Source organism: Paroedura picta, chromosome 7 (genome assembly GCF_049243985.1).
Source record: "Paroedura picta isolate Pp20150507F chromosome 7, Ppicta_v3.0, whole genome shotgun sequence".
Lineage (NCBI taxonomy): Eukaryota > Metazoa > Chordata > Lepidosauria > Squamata > Gekkonidae > Paroedura > Paroedura picta.
In genome coordinates, this window is record NC_135375.1 from 76,697,881 (window position 1) to 76,723,473 (window position 25,593).

Sequence of the window (25,593 nt, forward strand, 5' to 3'; positions counted from 1 at the left end):
GCACTGACACAATCCCTTCTGTCCATCCACTTACATTTCTGTCAGATGGCTATCTAGACATCCAAAGAAGGATAACTCATCATCTCCCAAGGAAGCCTGTTCCACTGAATAACTGCTCTAACTGTCAGGTACTTCTTCAGGCTGTTTAGTCAAAATTATTTTGAATTAATTACATCCCATTGGTTCTGAATCTGCAACAGAAAACAATTCTGCTTCATTCTGTAAGTGACAGCCCTTCAAGTACTTGAAGATGGCTATCATATCACCAAAAGGGGAGTCATAGGGAAGCAGGGAAAATCCCCACTTCCACATGATGTTGCTACCAGGCTTCCACCCTTCTGGACCTGGTGCAGAAGCCCTGAGCTAAAGAAACACAGATTCTTCCAAATTCCCTTAGCCCACTGTGGGGGCCAACAGGGTCTGCCCTGCAGCAGGCCCATATGGAGAGGGAAGGGCCAGGTCTTGTCCCCAGAGGGGACAAGAAATGCTTTGGTTGGGTTTGGGGCATTTTGCCATGCTGCAGGGTGGACTAGGGCATTCATTTTTATGGTGGAACTATTCCACTGCTGCTTTGTTTCCCATGGAGACATATTTAAGCAGGACACCAGGTGTCCTGCTAAGATGTGTCCACTGTGAGGACACTGACTGCTGCAGAGCATGCAAGTCCACAGCAACACACTGGCAGCGGCCTGGTGCAGCCACCACTGAGCAGAATTAGCCTGAGTCAAACTGCTGATTCATGTTCAGTGTATGGTCTTCTATGGCCCCTAGACTCTTTTTGCACATACTACTGCCAAAACAGGTCTCTCCCATCCTGTAATGATGCATTTGATTTTTCCTATTTAAATCCATATTCCCACTATGGACAAAAAGTCTAGATTTAGAAATCTTATTTCCTTTCTATTAGTTCCTATACAGCATTAAAATCTGAGCCAGTACAATACTTGCTGTTTTTCACTTATAAACTGAGTTCTAAACAGTCAATGGCAAGAAAGAAAAACCCCAAACAAACCTCTTATACTACATTGCTACATATAGGAATTTCTCTGACATTTTATCCAAAAGCATTTGAAAAATACAACCCAAACTAACTTGTAAAGTAGGTTTTTCCTGAGCTTTCACAGTCCTAATCTCAGCACAGTCCTTTGGGGGTATGTGTGTGTGTGTGCTGTATCTGTAGATAATACAATACACTATAGTAATTTCTTGTATAAAACACAATACCTAACAGTAATCTAGAGTGGCAGTAGCACAATCTCAGCATATCTTCAATTTACATTGTGGCTGGAGCTGAATGTTAAAGCTGGATTAATGTAACAGTGAAAACTTAACTAACACAGCAATATATGCAGGGGAAGTGATTAATGTCTTTGCTTTTAAAAACAGACAACAGCTTTGTAAAATTTTGCATTAATAAGTGAACAGTTATAAGAGTAAGTTAATGACACAAGCATACATTTTGTTGTTACTATGGAAACTTTTTGAAACCAGCTTTATGGTTAAAATAGTACAAAGCTAAACCTGTTAAATGATATAAATACAATGGGGATATTATTGGTGGGGGTTATACCTAATAACGCTTTCTTGTTATTTGCTGCTTGTCTACTCACAGCATCTGTTCCAAGCTGCAGACTCTGGTGGCAAGCCACATAACACTAGGGTAGTTCCATCCATGACATGCATGCATCTCTCCCTCTTTCTCGATAGGGCTTGAAGCCCAAAAATGAAGAGGGAATAAGAGTACGTGTAGCTGTACTACACTGTGTTACACTGCTAAAAAGTCTTTTATATAATTGCCCAACCAACAGAAAACACCAAATTAGCTTGGGTTTTTGCCTTTGGGCCACTGTGTCACAAACCAAGGGTTCTGGTGCAGGGGAGACACCCTCTCCTAGACAAAAGTCCAACATGACTTCATAGAGCGTAGATGAAAACAGTCTTTATTGAAAGAGCCCCCAGAACAGAACACGCAGGGATAGGAACAGGGATCATCGACAGAGACAAGAAGGGATGTTTTTCCCCAGCCTTAAATAGGGTGGGGATGTTCAAGTTGGAATATTGGTTCACACCAGAGGGGCATTTGACCTTTTAGGTGCAAACTTGGGAGACACCTAGTTTCCTTCCCCAGCTGCACTCACAGCAGGCTTTCCAGGTGCTTCTCTGAAAACCCCAGGATATGGGGAACAAGCATATGTGCTGGCTGGTTGTAAACTGTGGAATGAAAGGGGAGCCAAAGTAGGGGGGGGGAGGAGTTGGACCAGAGATCAAGCTGACACAACTAAGCCCCAAGTCAGCCTTCCCGAGCCACTCGGGAGATGGATTGTGACCCACTGTTTATAAAGAGAAAACCAGTATCTTCTCCACACACCAGCCTTTTAAAAATACTTCATTTCAACTCAATAGGAAGTATATGTACTATGTATTTAGAGCTACCCAAACCACTTCCAGACTATCTGAACACTGCTGGGCTCTGCCTTCAGTTTTTTCCTTCAGACCTATTCTAGAATGTTCTGTTGTGTTTTACTGAATTTTTCAATAGTAATATTTACTGCAGAGTTGTTGTTTTTTGTACTATGATTTGGCAAAGTATGCTCTGTTTTTTTCAACTGGTTATGGATTACTTTACAAGACAACCTAGTCCTCAAATGCTCTGGATTTAGGCAACTGTTTTGTAATTTGTTCTCTTTCATATGTAACTTTCAATTTGCTTATTTAAATAGTCTTTAGTTAAGTAAATGAGAGCACAATCTGAATACTTCTAAGGAGTATTCATTGGGGCTTGCTCTCAGGAAAGTGTTCTTGGAATTTCACTGCATGCATCTTATTATGATGTTATTCCTACACAACAGACTTGAAACTCCCAGGCATCACATTCGTAATGCTAAGGCAAGCTTTCAACTGAATGTTAAAGCCAGGAAACAGGATTTTTCACACACCTCTGCTGATATCATCAGTGCTGTTTTCTGTTTCAGTGAGATACATAAATCTTGTCCTCCACCCATGCTGTCCAGCATCACTTAGATGGTTAGACCACAGAATTTTGTATGAATGTTAAAATGTTGCCCTGACACAACATCCAGATCATGCTGGAAGTGACATCATGGAGACATCATAACATCAAAAAGAAAAGACCCCAACTTCCTGTGATCTCCCACCAGTAGCCAGCCATAGGCAGCCCTTGTGGTAAAGTGTTGGCAGGGGAAAAAAAAGAGGCACTAGAAGAAACGAGTGTTTGATAATCTCACATGATAATGTACAAGGATGATCTAATAGCTTAAGCAGAAAAAAACAATCAAGAACTGAAGAGCTAAATTTTAGGGGCATCTGTGAAGAAACATGAAGGAAGAATTAATCTCCATCTCAATAATAAAACACTTTTTCAAAATCTGGATATAAGAATCCCCCCCCCCCCCCATTTGAACTATGTTGGTAAGAAGTCATTTTCTTTCTGTAGGACACAGGCTTCAAGATAATGCATTAACATTACTGAATGAACAGACTATATTACGCTATTTTAAAGTTAAACAGTTCTGCATGGCCTAACTGCCCTCTGTTTCCATCAAGCCCACATCCCAGAGGAATACAATTCAATTCTTTCCACACAAATATGATTTCCTTCTTTTAAAAAATCTGTAATTTTAGTAAAAGGCAAAAGATTTATGCGATCTGAAGAGAAACTAGAGTTTCTTCCAAATATGTTCCATGTTTCCTGAAAAGAGTAGAGTAAACTTCTTTTATTGTCATGTATATTCATATTAATAAAGAATAACAATAAAAATTAGCATAACCAAAGAAAACCTCCTGTGGATTTCTTTTCACTAAACATTTTCTTAAACCTTTCTGTTTTCTTAAACCCTTTAGTTGGAGAGAAAGAATATTTATTCTGTGTTCTAGAAATATTTCCAGAGCAACTTGGTTTATGTGTGTGTATATACATTTGTGTGCCAGACAACTTTTTTTTGATATAAATTCAAGTCTGTAATATTAAAAGTGGGTTTTTAATGTTATATCATTTTTACCAGAAAATCCCTGAAAACAAGATTGATTTACTGTAAGATAAACATACATTTTGACATTAAGATTCAGTTCTTAATAAGGGCAGTGTGTTTATACAAGAAAAAGGAATGTGCACAATATAAAACTTGGTTAATAGTATGAAAGGCATTACTAGATCTGTTATTTAGCAAATTGATGTTACATATTCTTACTAAAGCTAAGGTGTACACTATTGAGACTGAAAACATTGTTTCACATATTAGGTCTACTCTAAACTATTAAACAAACCCTCCCACACCACACACATACCTGTTGTTGAAAACATTTGAGTCTGTGGTAGTAGATGTGGAAGGGATGTAAAAAGTCAACAACACAGAAAAATACATTATTGTTATTATTATTATTTATTAGATTTTTAACCCACCACTCTCTAGAGACTCGTGGTGGATTACAATATAATATCCCGGTAAAACATATAAAACCCCATCTAGAAACCCCTGTAAAACATATAAAACCCCCACTTGGAACTGATTTGACTAATTTGAAATTGACAACAGTTTTTCCAAGGCTGGAGAATTTCTTCCTCCATTGCTTTGAAATTTGCTAAACATTTTATTTGAGTCTATCTGAAAATGTCTCTATCCACTAACCAGCACAAATATCCAGCTTGAAAGTTCATGGAAAATTTGTGCTGGTTGACCCACCAAGAACTTCATGTTCTGAAGGACAAACTGTGCTCAAAATTCATCACAAACTTTAGTTTGTGAGCTATTTCATGCCCATCTCTATTCATGTCTATTTGAGATATCAATTAGGTAAGTTTTCTTCTTTTGTCTTATACTTGTGCATCTGTTTATATCACAGTCATGGGTGAGAGCCTTTTTTATTTATATAATTTATATAATATATAATTTATATTAAATAAAGCCTTTCTTCTTTTTTTTGCAAAAGTACATAAGACATAACTTTATTTATGTGATTAATAATAAGTGAAAGAACAGGCATAATCAGAATTATTATCTTTGTACTTTGCCAGTCAACAATGACATCTAAGAAATTCAACTGCCTCCCGATAAGGCAGAATGACAAAGTAAGTTAGGATTGCCAATGTCAAGGCAAGAATAAACCAGAGAAATCCCATTAAGTGAACAGCTGCCTTTCACCTGGAGGGTTTTCTAAATAGATGAGCGCTGTTAAAATCATTTTCATACAACTGTGTGTTCTTTGGAAATTGAGATGCCTTATAAGTTAATCATGCACATTGCACAGTGGGCAACAAATACTGTATGCTTGAAGAAAACCATAGAATAGAGAAGACCAGGGATCTCTTCAAAAAATTTGAGATATGAAGAGAACATTTCATGCAAAGATGGGTATGATAAAGGACTAAAATGGTAGGGATCTTACAGAAGCAGAAGAGATTTTTAAAAGGTGCCAAAAGTATACAGAAGAACTGTACAAGAGTGAGCTTAACATCCCTGATAACCACAAAGGGGTAGTCACTGACCTGGAGCTAGACATCCTGGAATGTGAAGTCAAATGGGCCTTAGGAAGACTGAGCAATAATAAAGCTACTGGAGGTGACAGCATTCCAGTTGAACTATTCAAAAACTTAAAAGACAATGCAGTAAAAGAGCTACACTCAATATGCCAGCAAATTTGGAAAACTCAACAGTGGCCACAGGATAGACAAAGGTCAATTTACATTCCAATCCCAAAGAAGGGCAATGCCAAAGAATGTTCAAACTACCGCACCATTGCACTCATTTCTCATGCTAGCAAAGTTATGTTCAAAATCCTATAAGCTAGGCTCCAGCAATAAGTGGATTGAGAACTTCCAGAAGTTCAGGCAGGATTTTGAAGAGGCAGAGGAACTAGAGATCAAATTGCCAACATACGCTGGATCATGGAGAAAGCTAGGGAGTTCCGGAAGAACATTTACTTCTGCTGCTGCTTACTACGCTAAAGTCTTTGATTGTATGGAGCACAACAAGTTGTGGCAAGTTCTTAAAGAGACGGGAATACCAGAGCATCTTATCTGTCTCTTGAGAAACCTATATGGGCTATTATGCACGGCCGCTGAAACGGCGGCATGGAGAATGCGGAGGAGGAAGAAGCAAAGCAAACCGCTTATGCACGGGATGGAACGCAATGGTGGCAAAACCCAGAGTATCCAATTATGCATGCGGCTAATCGGGAGCCAATTCTGGTTGCACCCTGGTCCCGGGAAGCTCCATTTTCTTCTGCATCTAGCTAACTGGGCTTTTCCGGCAGTATACATTGCCTCTGCGCCCGGTTGCCACCTGCAGTGTGCATAATTGGTGATTTTAGTCGCCGCCATTCCACCCCGAATGCAGACCTTCCACTCCGTGCATAATGGGCCTAAGCCAGTCAAGAAGCAACAGTGTGAACTGGGCATGGAATCACTGATTGGTTCAAAATTGAGAAAGGAGTTTGCCAAGGCTGTATACTGTCGCTTTGCCTATTTAAACTTGTATGCGGAGCACACTATGAGTAAAGCGGGGTTAGATGAGTCACAAATTGGGATCAAGATTGCAGGGAGAAATATCAACAACCTCAGATATGCAGATGATATCACTCTAATGGCAGAAAGCAAAGAGGAACTAAAGAGTCTGTTGATGCAGGTGAAGGAGGAGAGTGCAAAACTTGGCTTGAAACTCAACATCAAGAAAACGAAGATCATGGCATCCAGCCCTCTCACTTCCTGGCAAATAGATGGGGAAGAAATGGAGGTAGTGACAGATTTTATTTTCCTGGGCTCCCAGATCACTGCAGATGGGGACTGCAGTAAAGAAATTAAAAGACACTTGCTCCTGGGGAGGAAAGCTATGGCAAATCTAGACAGCATCCTCAAAAGCAGAGACATCACCCTGCCAACAAAAGTGAGTTTAATCAAGGCTATGGTCTTCCCAGTTACAATGTATGGCTGTGAAAGTTGGACCATAAAGAAAGCCGAGCATCAAAGAATTGAGGCTTTTGAACTCTGGCGCTGGAGAAGACTCTTGCGAGTCCCTTGGACTGCAATGAGAACAAACCGGTCAGTCCTAGAGGAGATCAGCCCGGACTGCTCCTTAGAACAGTGGTCCCCAACCTTTTTTTGGCTGGGGACCGGCAGGGCAATGGCCGCGCCTGCGCATCGCACCTGCATGGCAGAAATCGCGCATTCGCGAAAGTGCCGCGCATGTGCAATGTTGGCCACGCAGCGTACATGTGCGCATGCGCTGCCGGGCTGCGCATGCGTGATGCGCAGCGTGGCCCTTATTCCCTCTCCCCACCTCCCGCAGTAAGAAGCTTCCCGGACCGCAAGCTTGCGGCCTGGGAAGTTTTTTACTGTGGGGGGGGGGCGGGGAGAGGGAACCGCAGCCCGGCGCCCTGGCCTTCGCGGCCAGGCACAGGGCCGCGGATCGCAGGTTGGGGACCATTGCCTTAGAAGACCAGATCCTGAAGTTGAAACTTAAATACTTTTGCCACCTTATTATAAGGAAGGACTCCCTGGAGAAGAGTGTAATGCTGGGAGTGATTGAGGGCAAAAGAAGGGGATGACAGAGAATGAGGTGGCTGGATGGAGTTGGTACAAACTTAAATGGACTTCGAGGAATGGTGGAGGACAGGAAGACCTGGAGGATCATTGTCCATGGAGTTGCAATGGGTCAGACACGATTTCGCACCTAACAAGCTATACAATTTAATGGATAAAGCTTTCACCATGCCGCATACTTTTTAACAAATTTAGATTAACAAAATCTAAACTATACATACTTTTTACACACTTAAATCACATCGTCTTAGGAAACTGGTTCCTAAAGTTGTCATACTTCCTCTCAACACTATTTTATATCAGGAAACATTTCAGATTGCCTGTACCAAAGCATATGGCTCCCTTTATATGCTATAGGTGTCCTGTACAGCAGTGGTCTGCAACCTTTCTAAAGCTGTGGACTGGTGGGGGGAGGGTGATCCGGCAGCCACGCATGCGGCCACAAATGCACATGTGCAACTATTTCATGTGTGGCAGTTCCGCGCATGCGCATTTGCACCATGCACGGCCCCAAATGTGCATGCGCGGAACTGCCGCACACGTGCATTTGGGGCTGCACATGGCACAAACGCACATGCGCTGACCTGCTGCACATGTGTGTTTACGCCGGCAGCCCTGCTTCCCTCTCCCCCCTCCCACAAAAAGAAGCTTGCCGGGCCACAAGCTAATAGGCCGCTTTGGCGGCTGATTTGCTTGCAGCCTGGGAAGTTTCTCACTGTGGGGGGGGGGCGGGGAGAGGGAGACGTGGCCCGGTGGTTGGGGACCACTGCTGAACGGTGATAGCAGTTCAAATCCAGTTCGAGATAAGAGACAACAGTTAAAGATTAGTACGTGTAAAAGCACACATATAGACAAAGCAATCAGCCAATCACTACATACTAAATGGTTTCAACATAATCAACAGATGTATGAGGCAGATTTTTGATAGGAAAAGCATGCATGTATGACTATACTATAAGGGAAGCAAGGAAGTGAAACTATCACCAATATCTAATACAAAATTATCTCATGCACTATATAGTGACAAAGCTTGAAGCGGTAATCTCAGTGCTGTCTCTTGGACTGATAAACAGGGTAGACATGCAAATGCTACTGAATGTGTGGAGGAAAGGTTTCAGGATGTGTGATTCTTCATGCTAGTTTTAGAAGTGACAAGTACTCCCTATTACCAGTAGATTTAATGTTTAGGAATAAAGAGTGATAAACATTTTGCTGGCAACAAGCTAACTACAGTTGTGATGCTTCTGAGCAGATACTTAAAATTTAGACAGGGCACAGGCATAAACTGAAGGGTGCAAAACCAAAGGGGTGGCTTTTATTAATCAGCCTTGTTCACCAGGGCCAGCATGTTAACTATGCAGTCATTTCTTTCATTGTGTGTCATTTGCATTTCATCTGTCTGCACCGATATGCCATTGCAATCCCTGCTCTACCCCCTTGCTCAGCATTTTTAGTCTTTTTCTTCACCATATATAATGTGAGTGGATGCCTGTGGCACTTGAGTTATCAACAAGCATTCTAATGTGAATTATTATGACTATGCATTTGATAATTTTCTAGTAACATTTGTTATCCCTATCAATCACTGTATCCAGATACTCAGCATTCCTTTCAAGCTTGTACTATTTTGTCAAGAGTTAGATGCACTACAGCCAACTGTGCAGATCACTGTCCAAATAGAGAACATTCCCTTAACATGGATTTAGATATAGGATTCCCAACAGGGATTCTGCAGAGCAGTGGTCCCCAACCAGTGGGCCGCCGCAGCTCCCTCTCCCCGCCCCCCCGCAGTAAAAAAACTTCCCAGGTCGCAAGCTTGCGGCCCGGGAAGCTTCTTACTGCAGGAGGGGGGGAGAGGGAATCAGTGCCGCGCACGCACGATTTCGGCCGTGCATGTGCGCGGGCACAGGCGCAGCCGCGCCTTCGTGGGTGCTGGCATGGCCACGCATGCATGGCATGCGCGGGCGGGCAGTTACCCTGCCGGTCCCCAGCCTCAAAAAGGTTGGGGACCACTGCTACAGAACACGGCTTCATGAGAGCTCCCACGGGGTTCTGTGGCCTTTCCTGGAAGTTCGGGCGGCTGCCTGCCATGGCATGGTTGAGTGGGGCCACTGAACACAGACTTACATTGAGGCTATCAACTCTGGATTGTGAAATGCCTGGAGATTTGGGGAATGGAGCCTGAGGAGGGCAGGGATTGGGGATGAACTTCAGTGTGATATTATGCCAGTGCGATATAATGTGATATAATGCCAAAAGCAGTCCTTTTTTCCAGTTGAACTTATCTCTGTCACTGGGAAAACACTTGTAATACTGGGAGACCTCCAACAGCCACCTGGAGGTTGGCAACCCTAGCTATGCAGATAAATTGTGGTTCTTGGGGGATATCCAGGTCCCACCTGGAGGTTGGCAACTCTAGAAATATAGTTATTATATTAATAGATGGAAGTCAAGTGTAGTTGAGGATGGGTGGTGTTAGAAACATCAATTCTGGTGATGCAAGAGGTGAGGAGAAGGCCTGGCAACACCACTTCCTGTGACGTGGCAGTGGGCATGGACTGGTCACATCCAGTGGGAGTGTCTGGGTGACATCACTTCCAGGGACATGGCAGGGAGGTATGGCCAGCTGACAGCACTTCTGGGGTTCCTCAACACCTGCCAAATATTTCATTAGTTTCTCCTCAATCAAAAAGTTGGAAAAGGATGGTTTAGTTCTAGGCTCAGCTGCTTTTAGGAGTAAGAGGGTTTTTTTTCTTTCTTCTGTGCAAAATTATAGTGTAAATTTTGGCTCAACTTCGAAGTCTAATATCCACACTTAAATATATCTACTGGTCACACACTAGTGTTAGTAGTATATGAGGAAAATACTGTACTCCTGTACCTTTCCATTTGATTATCAATGGCTTCTGTCTTTCACTGCTAACAGCCCCACTCCAACTTTTCACAACTCATCCTTATATTGTGTCTTCATTGTGAAACTTAGTACATAAATTGTATAACTTTTCAATGTATCCACTAAAATACCAAAATTAAGAAACTTACAAAAAAAAGTCTGAATAACTTCGGTAATGCTGTTTTGCAAATAAACTGCTATAGAAACCTCCATGCATATCATAAGAATATCCAGAACTATAAAGCAGAATACGATTTGAGAAAATGATCTTTTGTCTTGCAGATTTCTCTGGAGTGCAGTATCTTTTCCTGTGTAATAAAAATACTGCATTATTGGCTTGATATAATAGCTCAAAACAGCACATTAAGCACTACACTGATGTAAGGCTTCAATGAAGGACTTATGTGGCCAAAGAACTCCATAGAACCTTACATAAATCCTTGGTGCAAGAACATATTTTATCTAAGTTGCTGACAAGCAAGACAGAGCTAAAAGATAAATGGTATCTTAATGACTGACATTAAAAACAAAACAGGTTTTGCAAGAGAGGTGAAGTGTAAAACATGGATTATTCTTTTTTATTCCAAAGCAGCTTCTCTTTCACAGTAATCCAAAAACAGTCTTTTCCTTTTTAAAAAGTGTCAGATATACGGTTCTATTTTATCTTGTATAAAGAAAAAATGGGACCACTTAGAAGTTATAAAACCAAGCAATAAAAAAATGTAAAGCTTCCAGTACCTCTTAAATACTGATTATTGACTGTGTTGTCTGAAGAATTTTTTCATGCAAAAATATGAAACAAACTAAAAAAAAAATTGGCCATGCCTTTTGTGTATATATTATAGGAAACATAAAAGCTATAATGCTATCATAGACTAGTGTTATATTCATTCTATACTGACCAGTGAAGCCTTTCCTTTACTGAATCAAGGATAAATCTATGAAATAATCAGAGGCACAATCTCCAAAAAGGTTTTTAACTTTGTTTCATAATTTTGGTAAGGGAATGGTTTTTGTTATCCTGATTTATTTTAATTTAGGTATCTATCTGTCCCTGACCCCAAATTAAAATTTAGCCATAGTTTGGGACTGTATCCAAATTCACATTCCTGGAAGTAATTTATGTCTGTTCTCCATTCATATTACCATTCTGCTAATAAAAACTGGCCAAAGGGCATAAGATCTGTATCTAAAAAATTGAGGAAAGTGTTTTTAGACATAAGGTCTCCTTAACAGAAACTAATCTTCAAAATTCACACATAGATTCACCTAACTTTTTCCAAAAACACGAGTTTATACATGGACTTGGCATTAAAGATCTTCAAGAAGACAAAAAAAATGACTTGCATTTACACTGAATATTGTAATTTCAATATTTGACTTTAAAATGCATCAGTGCCCCTAAATAATTAATACTATCAATGGACTGTAGCAATATAATACAAAATCAGAGTCCAGTGGCACCTTTAAGACCAAGAAAGATTTATTCAAGGTGTGAGCTTTTGAGTGCAAGCACTCTTCGAAAGCTCATGCCTTGAATACATCTTTGTTTGTCTTAAAGGTCCTAGTGGACTCTGATTTTATTGTGCTACTTCAGACCAACACAGCTACCCATTTGTAGCAATATAATGTTCAAGCAATATTAAGTTTGTGTATAGCTTCAAAAACATCAGTACATTCACAATAAATTGCATCAAGCAATGTTTAAAGCTTAAACCTTCCAAGGGACGAATGCAAGAACTCCTAGGCCTCAGTTTTAAAAGTGGTTTTTCATTTTTGCACATAACCCTACCAAGAAACTGGAAGTGTACAAAACTAGTTACACCATTCTTAGGAGTCTCAACTTAATTTCAATTTTAACTCTTAAAGCTGATTCACAAACTAAGATTTCTCAAATTTAATATTTAAACAAATATTATTTTTCATTTTCATATTTGACTTGTTTTCCTGCCTGTGAGGTCTCTACTTTTCTTAAAGTGGAACGCAGTTCCATGCTCCATCCCAAATGACAGTTTGGCCATAATTATTTATTGGTTTCACTCTGATCCATAAGGCATACTCATGACTGATATCCCTGTTGCTGTCACATACATTTCTGGGCATTTCCATGGATACACTACCTTTTGGAGAAGAAGGCATTCAAAGCAAAGAAGAGGAAAGAACAATTTTATTACCATCCTTTAGACTAAATATGCAGTAAAACTCCATAACACAAGCCTCTAAACTTTCATCTCTAAAATAAATATTCATACTCTAACGTTATTCCATAAAGCAAAGAAAGAAATACAATAAACACAATAAAGAACAGTGAAAGCTATAGAAAACATTATCATAAACATCAGGCATAAATCTTTATAATATTGTACATGCAAGATTCCAGACACAGTAAACAAACACAGAAATTGGTATTATAATAGCACACTGGGAGACAATAGTTATACTGCAAAGGTGAATCACCTAGAAATAATTTATTAACCCACATTTTTTGTTACAAATAAAGCAGCTTCCTTTTCAAAAACATCATCTAGGATTTATTGTCTATAGTGCCTGATTGAATACATGTATCATCCATGGGATGCACTATACTGGGCACAAATAAGATAGGTTTACATGAACCATTCAAGCATATCAAGAGTTTAAATACTCACAGAAACAGAACTGTAAGTCTCTGAAAAGTTGCTTTAGAATCACTGTCATGGGATACCTACAAAGTACAAGACTATGGAAGTGTGCCTCATGCAATTTTGAAAGCACAATCCTATTTGAAGAGCTGTCCTATGAATAATAAAAGCACCTTAAAGCAAAAGCTGGATTACACAATAGGGCCATTTAAGTAGCAGGAAATTCTACACTGGTTGTAAATTTGTAGTCAGAACAGTGACTAATTTCAGCAAAAGCACAATAAACTACATGATTTAACTTATATTAAGCAGCTGTGGCTGGTAATATTGTACAAGGTGAGGGTGTGTAAAAACATTCTCACATTCATGAACATGCGTATATTTAATGCACCAGGAGTATGTTCACCTGTCCCATGCTTCTCTACGCTTAATTATTTATGGATGTAATATATAGCAGTACTAAATCATGTAGAGTACAACACCTGGAAAAATCAGGGAAGATAAATCACTTGTTATACCACTAAAGGCAAGCTAGCCACAGGTCCAGGGCAAGTAAATCCTGCTACTGAAACATTATACCAGGCTTCCTTGGGAGGTGGTGGGTTCTCCATCTTTGGAAATTTTAAACCGAGGCTGGATAGCCATTTGACTAAGAGGCTAATAATGTTAAGGTTCCAGGGGGTGGCAGGTTACAGTGGATGAGTGATAGGGTTGTGAGTGTCCTGCATAGTGCAGGGGGTTGGACTAGATGACCCAGGGGGTACCTTCCAAGTCTGTTATTTTATGATTCTATATCAGCTAAATACTGAGCTGTAAGCTTCTATTGTTTTCAAAGTGCAGTGGACATCTAGAGAAAACTAAAACGGACAATCTGATTCTCTTAGACGGAATTTATCCTTTCACATAAAGTCAACCCATGCCCTTTGCCCCACTTTAAAAGGCTTAATTGAGATGTGAAATGGGCATTAGGGCATGAATTTGCCCTTTGCTGCTGAATTTTACCTTTTACAGCTTAATTGCTTTAAAACATAAGATTGTAACAATGAAGGATCCAATTATCCATTGATTTAAATAAACTAGCTATACAAATGTTTGTTCAGTTGTGGTTTCTTATGCTGATGAAAATGTATGACCTAGTTGTGCATGCTTTAATTATTTCTATTGTCTAGGGCTTTCCTCCCTTAAGAATACTACGTTAATGGTGTAGCATATATGAGGAATGGGAGAAATAACCAGGGTGTTCTTTTAACTGTCACAAATGTATGTCTGGGAATAAAAACTGGTGAGCTTTCTTTTAAATAGAACAGAGTATGTCAAGAATACTAAACACTGAATCCCATTAATATATTTCAAAAAGGTAGAACAGGGAATCATTTAGTTATGAGCAACTGGTCTGTAGAAATCAGAACATCATTTCCACACAAGGAATCTGCACTTGGACAGCCTCTGGCTACTGGGGATTTTAGAGCCCCTCCACATGACATCGCCTGCATCCCAAGGCAGTCCAAAGCCTGGTTTGGGATTTTCCAGATTTGCCTCAGGATGAGGCTCACATCAGTAAGCAACCAGTGAGCAACCAGAGGCAAGCCTAAATGGAGGGGGAAAGATGAGACTGTCTCTGTAGTGTTGTCCTCCTCTTGCTCCCACCCTCCCCTCTCCATTTCCTGCTCCAAGTCAAAGGTAAAATAAAATTGTCAAAGGTAAAATAAAATCTTTAAAGTATCCACAGTCTTTTTGGGGATTAGGAAGGCAAAATACAATCCTGTTTGTGTTTTTTGGAGCTAGGGAATGAAAGGGGAAAGGGGGGGCAGGTGATCAAGCGGCTTTCTTCTGGTCATCCAGGCATGCATGCCCCTTGCTTTAAAGCTTTGCATTTACACAAAATGATACTTTGGGTTCCAGTTTCCCATATGCAGCCTCTCAAGAATCCACCCAGACATAAATAAAGACCAGAAAAATGTGTTGTTGTTAGGTGCAAAGTTGTGTCCGACCCATTGCAACCCCATGGACAATGATCCTCCAGGCCTTCCTGTCCTCTACCATTCCTCAGAGTCCATTTAAGTTTGTACTAACTGCTTCAGTGACTCCATCCAGCCACCTCATTCTTTGTGGTCCCCTTCTTCTTTTCCCCTCAATCACTCCCAGCATTAGGCTCTTCTCCAGGGAGTCCTTCCTTCTCATGAGGTGGCAAAAGTATTTCAGTTTCATTTTCAGGATCTGGCCTTCTAGGGAGCAGTCAGGGCTGCTCTCCTCTAGGACTGACTGGTTTATTCGCCTTCCAAGGGAAAATACAAAAATACAAATCCCAAAATTGAGAAGGAATGCTGTATTGTTCTGGTGTTTCTCCATAGTGATTCTCCATGGTGGCCAGCTGTGATTGACAAGGAGTGAGGAGAGAAGTTCGGCTTGTATCTCTTGCCTCATCCGAAGGCAAAAAGCCACAACGGAGCAGAGGGAAAACATGGAATGGGTCTCTTCATGAGGAGGACTGCAAATGCAAGATTTACCATCCCGCATTTGCAAGCATGAGGTCACTCGTGTTTTAACCCTCCTTGCGGATATGGTCTAGGCATAATATTTGTTGGTAAAAGCATTTACAGTCATATTGAATGATTTACAATCCTGCAACTATTAAGTCCTGATCTCAAAATGGCTACTACCTGTTTCAGCTATGCATTGGAGATTCCTAGTATTGATTCCCTCTATGTACCCTGTCACCTAACAATACTTCCTATTACCATTATATTTCCAATTTTGTTATCTAACAGGCTTTATTGTGATTCTGCTGACTGGCTGTAGTGTATCCTGTTCTGAAGGAGCCTATAACGGACCCAAGAGATATTAATAACTATTGCAACCTATTTTTTGCTCCCCCTGTCTTCATCATGCAGTAGTCAGTGGATATTCAGGAACAGGCACTAGGATGGAGGCAAGGAACACCAATATAATTTCAAGTGGACAGGATACTAGCAACAGCAAGGCCAACCACATGCCCACTGGACCCTTGCCCATCCTGGCTCTTAAAAACAGCTGGCATAAGGATAAAGGGCCGGAAGTTACAATTGGTACAGAATGCGGCTGCTAGGGTCCTCACTAGAACACCTTGGAGGGCCCACATTCAGCCGGTACTTCAACATCTGCACTGGTTGCCAATTTGTTTCCGGATCAAGTTCAAGGTTTTGGTTTTAACCTTTAAGGCCACACGCAGCCTGGGTCCTGCCTACCTACGGGACCGCTTGGTTGCCTATGCCGCTCACAGGGCCCTTTTTCGGACCTGCCCCCAACCTGGTGGAATGAGCTCCTGGAAGAGCTAAGGGCCCTGTTGGAGTTAACAGCTTTCCGCAGGGCCTGCAAGACGGAGCTCTTCCACCAGGCATATGGTTGATGCCAGGGCGGGCGGTCCAGACATTGGACCTGGGCTCCGTGGGTTCATCTGAGTGATCTGATTGCCTCACTATCATATTAGCAACCTGATGTCCCTCGGCTAATGTGGGGCGGTTTGGGGGGGGGGTTAGTGGGGTTAGTTAGTGTTCGCCTGTTGCCCAACATTGATAGTACGGATTGGTTTTAATGGTTTTATTGTAATTTTATTGTATGAGTTTTACTGTAATTTTTATCTTGTAAACCGCCGTGAGCCTAAGGGAACGGTGGTATAAAAGTTTAATAATAATAATAATAATAATAATAATAATAATAATAATAATAATAATAATAATAATAAAATTACAAAGCCATACGGGGAGTAAATCATAGGAAAATTTGGTACTTTCTCTCTCAAGGACATTAGCAGTACTATGTGCTAAACTCTAAATGAATTAATTTAATGGTCCAACACAATACTCTCTGTTCTATAACAGTTAAATAGCATTCCAAATATAACCAAATTCATTCCACTATTATTTTTCTTTACATTTTGCAAGTTTAGCAGGGAAAACTTCTTTTAAATAATAAGGTTCATCCTATAGTGCAATAGTATTTTAAAGGAATGTAAAATAAACACCATGGTTTTGAAACTTAAACAATAATATATTACCAAACGCTAATTTTGCAACACAAATTACCTTGAACTTACACTGATGAGTTCCCAAAAGAGAGTACAAACACATTTCCAAAAACAAATCCAGCTATTTCCCAATGAGACACTTGACAGTACTTAACTCTTTTTTGATAAAATATTTTTCAATAGAACATGAATAAAAAGAGATAAAAGCAGGGAGTTGTGTAGTTTTCATGTTATCAAACAAAACAATTGTAAAAGTACAGCTTATTTTAAGAAAAACTTACATTTCCATGCACAAATTGGAAAAAAAACCATTTCAGAATAATTTAACACAGGGAGATCCAGTGTGGTGTAGTGGTTAAGAACAGCAAGCTGGGTTTGATTCCCACCTCCCTCACATGCAGCCAGCTGGGTGAGCTTGAGCTCATCACAGCGCTGATAGAGCTGTTATGATTGAGGAATAATATCAGGGTTATCTCAGCCTCACCCACCTCACAGAGTATCTGTTGTGGGCAGAGGAAAGGGAAAGTGATTGTAAACTGCCTTCTGGTAGAGAAAAGCAGCATATAAGAACCAACTCTTCTTCTTTTACAATGATTTTGCAGATTAATATACATAGGCCAACTATTCCAAATTGATTTCAGCTATATTTTAAATGTGTAAACTAAGCACTAAAAATCTAGTGGAAGTGTATTGTATGTTAAGACACATCTAGATTTTTGTTAATACTTAAGAGATTCTAATGCAAGCCAAGATTGTATTGGTGAAATTCCGGACAGGAGTCATAGATTAAATGGAGAGCCATCTTGATGCAGTGGTTTAAGTGTTGGATTAGGAGCTGGGAAGCCCAGTTCAAAGCCACACTCTGCTTGTTGGGCCTGTCATGCTCTCTCAACCGAATGTATTTCACAGAGCTACTAAGTGACTACAATGGAAGAGACCCTGGCATGCCACCCTGGGCTTCTTGGAAGAAGAATAGGTTAAACAAATGTAATAAGTAAATAAACATGTACGTTTAATTTAGCTATATCACTGCCATCAATTTCTTCTTTCTTCCCTGTCAGGGACATACCACATCACAGAAGAAATGCCACTGGCTGGAAAGGCAGGATGAAAGCGTGACACATGTCAACATTTATGCAAGCTGGGTTCTTTTCACATGGTAACAGTTTGGGCAAAGACAGCAACTTGTGGATATTCCATATGCAGTAGCTGAAAGAAAGCTTATCTTGGAACAAAACCTTTCCATACAGAAAGAAAACAACAACTAAAGCAAACTAAATACAGCACTCAACTTACAACATAGTAAAAATTCATTTAAAACTCACCAAAATGAAAACGGTAACATCACAATCCAGTGAAAACCTGAAATATTAAAAATAGTAAAGTTTGTAAGTAACATAATTGCAAATCTTTAATACTATGCATCTATGAAACAATTATTCATAAAACAAATGGAAACAATAAGCCCAATTTTAAAAAATATAACTTTTTGCTTACATTCCAATGAGCAAAATTTCTTTACATATCCTTATCTTCCCTCCTGAAACATACATCAAAAGTATGACCTTACATCATTGTTTATTTTGGTTGTTCTCTAATCTTTGCTCCCAGGTTCTCTGTTTCCAAGCCTGCTCGTATTTCTTACTCCTTATGTTTCACAAGTCCATACCACAGCCTAAGGCAGTAATTCTCAAACTGTGCTGGGCAACACTAGAATGCTGAGTGAGACTTGGGAGCATACAGTAGAAATAATGTTTTTTAAAAATAATTAAAAGCCTTTACAGCCAAATGCATTTATCCAAGAGTGACAAATTCTGCTACTTCCCATCACTGTATAATTCAACAAGTCCTCATTCAAAGATGTAACACAAATAATCATTCTCAAAATATGGCTGTAAACAAATTTAAGAAGATTTGCTTGTTCATGTCAAATGCTGATTGTTTAAGAGAGATTAGTTTATACATGGGAATGAAAACACAGCTACTTTTTAAGTTGAGGAGTTTACCATAGCTGCATGTAAATGTTGCAAGGCCATCGGACAAGGGAGGAATGTTGGGGGGAAATGACACACAAAACTAACAGATTTTTTCTTGAGAACATCACAGGAACATTAGTGCAGCATGGAGATGAGTCCATAATTGTGGGACCTGCATGCTGCCTGATAACTCTCATACCTCAGCCTGTCTGCTGGGGGTTGCAACCAAAGAGTGCAACCCCCAGGAGCCATGTGGGTGCCAGCTGCTGCTTGGTTCCTTTGACACCTCAGTAGTGAGAGCCCTGTTGACAGTTGAACTGGGCATGCCACTGAATTGGTCCCACCCCAAGCCTCCATAAAGGAGTTCCCAGAATACTAGATGAGGGCACATAGGCTCTACCCCCCCCCCAGCCAATGCACAACTGCCAAAGCTGTGATGATAAAACATAACAAAAACAGTAAGTAGGACCACCCACAGCTGAGGACCCCAGGACCACCCACAGCTGAGCCTGCATAACATTAGCCTTACAAGCCGGGCCTTCCTCTGGTCTCCATGGGATCCCACTTCTTGCTTGACCATACAATCAGGAACAGATTGGGTGGTCTTTCTCGGAATTCCTCAAGAACCCACAAAAGTAGCCTCTGGGTGAGCCCCAGCTGCAGTTTATAGAACTTTGAGAGAGCAAAAATAGACACAATTATTGATATCAATATTATTGCTCCATTTATTGTTATTGATGATATAGACGTAAATATTGATATCAATTTTTATTATTACGCAGATTTTTTCCTAACATGTACAGCTCTGTTGGCTGATCAGTCTTTTCACATGTTTTTGGATTCTAAGTTGGGAAATAAGTAGAGCTCAAAATTATAGGGGGGGGGAAATAATTCAGTATCTTGCAAATCATGGGTATAAAGGAAAGCAATTTACAATCAGCTTTGAGTTGTCACATGCATTTTAAAAGGATGTAATCAATAATTATGCAACACTTACACAATATACATCTCAAAAGGTATTACACTAAAACCCTAAACACTAACAGTATTTATTTGTTTGTTTATTTATTTTATACCAACCCTCACGACAAGTCATCCCAGAGCGGTTTACACATCTTTGCAAGGATGCAGACACCCAGGAAAAACATAAAATAGAAACAGAAAAATAAAAGATGCTGGGATGAATGGAAGATACAGGAAGACACAGCAGATTTTTCTCTCCCATTTATCCAAACTGCCATGAGAATGATGAACTTCTGCATGAGGAAAAGAGGAAATTCTTGCATCTTTTATAGATATCAGGCATTATGCTCAGTAACATATTGCTATTGTTGATAAGGATTTTTAAAACAATTACTTCTGGCTGGGATTCAGAATTGATTGTCTAATTGCTGAACCATGTGTAGAATAACAGTAGATTTTTAGAGATACCTTATATGTGTGACATCTTTCCTATAAGAACACTGTCAAAATCAGATATGGAGAAATGGACTTTGTTTCCTTGAAGACAGACCTGGGTGTAAACTGCACGGAGCTTTTATTCCAACCCCGGATCGATTCAGTCCCTGCCCTCTACACAGAATGCGATTTCCGTTTGGATTTGGGGCGATTTAAATTTTCCTTCTGCAGCAAGAAGGATTGATCCAGAGTGACCCTACCTTTATTGTGTGATATCTTAGAGTGCTTTTAATCCTCAATATCCAGATTGGGAAAGAAAGCTCCGTGGTAGAGAACCTCTGATCCACTACACCTAGTCATGTGACACACTTGCCTTAAAGGAGAAGCCCCTAATTTCTCTCAACTTCTGTTGGTCCTGGATTTTTCCTCCCTCCTCTGCCTTTTTCGATCTTCTTCCCCTCCCCTCCAAGAAAAGAAAGAGGCTCCCTGCCTGGCTCCTCTCCCCCCCTTCAAGAAAAGAAAGAAAGAGGCTTGGCTCCCCCCCCCTTCTGAACTACCATAACCACGTGCAGAAGACTTTCCTGTTTCAATGGGGAGGGGGGGAGGAGAGGAAGACCCGAGGTCAAAGCGATCTGAATTCAACAGGATTGACAATGGAATAAAGAAAGTAAGTGCAGACTCTGCCCTGTTTGGTTTCTAACAGATTCTTCTGATTACATTTTAATATAGATTGTCTGTTAATAAACAGGAAGAGACTGAGAGCTTATTTTCCTTTCACACTTATTTTCCTTTCAATGAAAGTGTCTTTTTTCCCCAGACATATTGGTGAATATCAATATGTGCCTTCTCACTGAAATTTCCTCATTAGATTCTATTAACAACAATCATATCAGAAAGGACCAGCTTGCAAGATGACTTTCCCATTAAAGATAAAGGCAAAGGTATCCCCTGTGCAAGCACCAGGTCATGTCTGACCCTTGGGGTGATGCCCTCTAGCATTTTCTTGGCAGACTCAATACGGGGTGGTTTGCCAGTGCCTTCCCCAGTCATTACTGACTTTCCCATTACGTAATATTAAATCTGCAAGTGACATAAGCCCAATGGATTAGTGATCAAGACTCCTAAAACAACTTTCTCCTAAAAGTTTGAAAAGCAGGCTTTTCCAATGTAGGGGTAAAGATAAAATCAGAAATCAGCTATATACAGAAGGTGCCATTTGTCATTTACAAACAATTGTGAGTATTATAAGTCCTATAAAATCATTAAGGTAGTTCTGTAGACAGTGCAGCAAGATAGTCATGACTTAATAATGGATGTTTCCCTCCCATGCTTGACGCAAATCAGGCTCCAAGTTAATTTGATTAAACTTAGCTCCAATAAATTGGTTCCATCAACTCATTCCATCATTGTAGGAACTACATTTCTCATGACAGTTGCTGGAAGATGCTGCATGTATTTGTTTACATTCCATGACTCTACTCAGCAAAGTGTGAAACTGTTCTATAGCCCAAGGAAACTTTTAGGAATAGAAGCAGGTCTTCCTCTTGCAGAAGAAAAAATTCAATAGGAGAAAATTTTCTTAAAGCTGCAGGAAGGCTTCCAACTTTATGAATGGGGTAATAGAATACAAAGTGATTTGTCCTTTGCATTGTTTTCAGTGTGGTTTCAGACCTGGTTGTGAGACTTGGTTGCCTTTGTGGATGACCTGCACAATTAAATGAATGAAAGTAGTTCGAACCTGTTCATTTTCCTTGCAGCATCTTTCAATATGACTGATCATGGTTAATCCCTGGTTAGAAATTTGTGATTAAAACTGGAGGCACCTGCCTCTGGTAACATCCAGTTTAGATGTGTGCTGTGTGGGCCTGCAATTGAAGAGTTCCTGAAACTACAACTGGAACAAAATTTTGTGGCCAGAACACTGAAAGGAATGGGTAAAGAGTCTATACTATTTCAGCCTAGTTCCATCAACACTGGAACCCAATTTGCTTCTGCATCCAATTCAAGTATTGACATTAGAGATAGGCACAAACTGAATTATGAAGCAGAAGACTGAATCAGAATACAGGATGATCCTGACAAGCTAGAAACTGGGCTAAGATGAATTTCAATAGTGATAAATGTAAAGTTCTTCATTTAGATAAGAAAAATCATACCTATAGACCATTATATGATGGGTGAGGCTTGTATTGGCAGTAGTACATGTGAAATGTATCTGGGGGTCTTAGAAGACTATACACTGAACATGAGTCAGCTAAAAAGGCAAATGGGATTCTGGGCTGTACTAAAAGAAGTATAGTGTCCAGATCACATGAGGTGATGTCACCATACACTGAACATGAGTCAGCAGTGTGGCTCGGTGGCTAAAAGGGCAAAGGGGATTCTGGGCTGTATTAAAAGAAGTATAGTCTCCAGATAATGTGAGTTGATATTAACACTTTACTCTACTCTGGAAAGACCTCACTTGGAGTACTGTTCTCAGTTTTGGGCACCACAACTGAAGAAAGATGTAGAGAAACTGGAGCGTGTCCAGAAGAGGGCTATGAAGATGGTGAGGGGTTTGGAGACGAAGTCGTATGAGGAAAGGTTGAGGGAGCTTGGTCTGTTTAGCCTGTATAAAAAGATGACTAAAAGGTTATATGACAAGCATCTTCAAATACTTGAAGGGCTGTTTTCTGATGCCCGAGAGGGGCAGACCAGAATTAATGGGTTGAAATTAATTTAAAATAATTTTTGGCCAAACATCTGGAAGAAGTTCCTTACAGTTAGAGCGGTTCCTCAGTGGGACTGCCTTCCTCGGAAGGTGATAAGTTCTCCTTCTTTGGAAGTTTTTAAGCAGAGGCTAAATAATCATCAGACAGAAATGCTGATTTTATGAATGTAGACAGAGTGGATGAGCAGGAAGGAATGTATCAGTATTGTCGCTTGTGGCCTTTCCTTACATACCCAGGGAATTGTTGGTCACCCCTGTGGGATGGTAGGTGAATTTCCTCCAGGCCAGGCTGGATTCTGGAGATTTATGATGGGGAGATCACTGGAGCATAAGATTGGCTTCACTGTAGGTGGGCAGGTAGTTGTCGGGTTCCTGCATTGTGCAGGGAGTTGGATTAGATCAGTGGTCCCCAACCTTTTTGAGGCTGGGGACCGGCAGGACAACTGCCCGCCCGCGCATGCCACGCATGCACGGCCGCGCATGCGCGGGCGTGGCCCTGATTCCCTCTTCCCCCCTCCCGCAGTAAGAAGCTTCCCGGGCCACAAGCTCGCGGCCTGGGAAGTTTTTTACTGCGGGGGGGGCGGGGAGAGGGAGCCGCGGCCCGGCGCCATGGCCTTCACGGCCCGGCACCGGGCCACAGCCCGCGGGTTGGGGACCACTGGATTAGATGACCCTGTAAGTCCCTTCCAACTCTATGATTCTGTTATTCCACATGACTCAGTAGATAAAAAGGTTTCATTTTCTGTTTTCATCTTCAAGATTACTACCTAGACTAAAATCCCAAATACAGTTATATATGTGGGCATAATTCTGTGCAGGATTGCAGCCAAAATGTTTCTCTAAACTCAATTTAAGTTTTAAAGGAACAAAATCTCATCAAAGCAGATAAAATCTACACTTGCTTTTTAGATTTGAATTACCCTGCTTAATACAGTGAGTGCAAAATGTAATCCCAAATGCAGTAGGTTTATTTTCTTTATGACACTATAAAACAACATTGTATCTTCAAATCCAGTTTCTTTGTTTTCTCTAAAACCAAGGCAGCAGTGTATTAATGGCTATTGCCATCAGTTTTTTAAATAGTAGTTCTATTCTGTTTAGATGCTGAATTTAAAATAAAAATTGTTACTGATTAGTTTGATATAATTTACATACTTAAATGTACCTAATTGATATTAGAGTCTCTTGTGCCGCAGAGTGGTAAGGTTGCAGACATGCAGTCTGAACCTCTGTCCATGAGGCTGGGAGTTCGATCCCAGCAGCCGGCTCAAGGTTTCTGCCCATGAGGCTGGGAGTTCGATCCCAGCAGCTGGCTCAAGGTTGACTCAGCCTTCCATCCTTCCGAGGTTGGTAAAATGAGTACCCAGCTTGCTGGGGGGGTACATGGTAATGACTGGGGAAGGCACTGGCAAACCACCCCATATTGAGTCTGTCATGAAAACACTAGAGGGTGTCACCCCAAGGGTAAGACATGACCCAGTGCTTGCACAGGGGATACCTTTACCTTTAATTGATATTAATATTGGGACTGCCAATGCTTTGAGCAGCAGTGGCACAGTCATACCAGTGGAAATTTCTTTACCTAGCTGCTAGTAGAAAATAAGAGCTCAGGTACAATCTGTATACTATTATAGATGTGTGGCTTCCATCTGTGGATTGGAGACACAGATTTCCCAGAAAACCTGGGGGGGGGGTCCTCAGGTTTGCAACCCCCCCCCCAAAAAAAAACCCTGAACTTTTTTTTTAAAAACATGGTGTGTCTAAATTTCCCAACAGTGTAAACAGAACACAATCATCTCTGGTGTCAATAGTGGAGGTTCCAGGGAGCTGTGCTGGGCCCATCCACAAAGGTGACACAGCCTGGAGCTCCATACTGGGTCTAACAATATCAGTGGCTATGCAAACCAGGAATCACACTGGTCCCAATGACATAACTCAGGGCTCTGTCCTGCACAACCCATGGTTCTGCACTGGGCCCAGTGGCCACCAGTCAGTTCAAGAGCCATGTTCTGTTTGGTGTTCACCATCTAAGCTGGGATTCATGCTGGGCTCACCAGTGGCTGAGTTGCAGCCCTCGGGGTCATAATGGATGCAGGCCAAGCAAGAACGTGTGTGTGGGATCTCTTTCCTGAGTATCGTGGGCCTACATGAGTATCCGCTAATGTACCAAGGTATTCCAGACAATCAAGTTCAAGGTGCCAATTAATTGCGTATTGCCAAAATCATCAGTGACTGCTATGATAGTGATATAAAAGCATCCAAAATCTGTTATTTATTTTATTAGATTTTTATACCACCCTTTCATACGGCTCAGGGTGGTTTACATATAACGTTGCAGGGGGATACATGGAATGATCTAACATAATCAAAAATAACATCAACAATAACTCAACAGTGTTTCTGAATCTTCATCAACAACAATATAATGGGAACG

At 40.8% G+C, this 25,593-nt stretch overlaps 1 protein-coding gene across 41 annotated transcripts in view; it reads right to left on the bottom strand.

The window, feature by feature from the left end:
• PTPRD (protein tyrosine phosphatase receptor type D) overlaps positions 1-25,593 on the bottom strand; it is a 1,533,354-nt gene that overhangs the window by 1,339,467 nt on the left and 168,294 nt on the right. For all 41 annotated transcript variants that reach the window (XM_077344981.1, XM_077344985.1, XM_077344991.1 and 38 more), the window contains one exon: positions 18,398-18,434. The gene's annotated coding sequence lies outside the window, so the exon portion shown is untranslated. The remainder of the gene's footprint in view (positions 1-18,397; positions 18,435-25,593) is intronic.